General features: G+C 63.8%; 1 protein-coding gene across 1 annotated transcript in view; it reads right to left on the reverse strand.

The window, feature by feature from the left end:
• LOC116848572 overlaps positions 1-586 on the reverse strand; it is a 113,053-nt gene that overhangs the window by 63,256 nt on the left and 49,211 nt on the right. The gene's annotated exons all lie outside the window — the stretch shown is intronic.

A 586-nucleotide genomic window follows, 5' to 3' on the forward strand; every position in this document is an offset into this window, starting at 1 on the left:
GGCTCTACGTGTGTGTCTATAACGGCCCTATATTGGCGTCGAGTAGCGACCGAGCGAGGGCAATCTCGCTATTGATTGCACCTTGCGTCCTACCGACCCCCACGTCGTCCCCCCGCAGTCCCCGCGCTCTCCCCCGCCTGCCCGCCCGCCGGGGCAGCCACCCACCGTCCCAACCTATTTCACCCTGCCACCCTCTCCCCCCGCCTCGGCCCCGACCCACCCCAATTCCATCGTCCTAGTCCCTTTCAATCCGCCAGCATCCCGCCGCCGCCGCCACCGTCTCTCTCTCTCTCTCCCTCTCTCTCTCTCTCTCTGCTCGCTACCCTCCCTCCCCATCGTGCGTCCTCCCTCTTCTCGCGACCCCTCTCGAAATAACGGCGCCTATTTTCGGTGGGTATATCGCGACGGCGTAGTACCTGGGGGCAAGCCGGCACTCGCTCATTGCGGCCTTCTCTACGGCATCAATCTCGTTAATTAATTCGTCTCCATTAGGGTATCTCGGTAGGTGGATCGCGGAGCTGCGGCTGCGGCTGCGTCGCGACGCGCGACGCCCGCGTCGAACCCTCGGCTCTCCGCCGAAATCATT

Source organism: Odontomachus brunneus, unplaced genomic scaffold (genome assembly GCF_010583005.1).
Source record: "Odontomachus brunneus isolate Ranch 3 - 2012 unplaced genomic scaffold, Obru_v1 Obru_scaffold_005, whole genome shotgun sequence".
NCBI classification, from domain to species: domain Eukaryota; kingdom Metazoa; phylum Arthropoda; class Insecta; order Hymenoptera; family Formicidae; genus Odontomachus; species Odontomachus brunneus.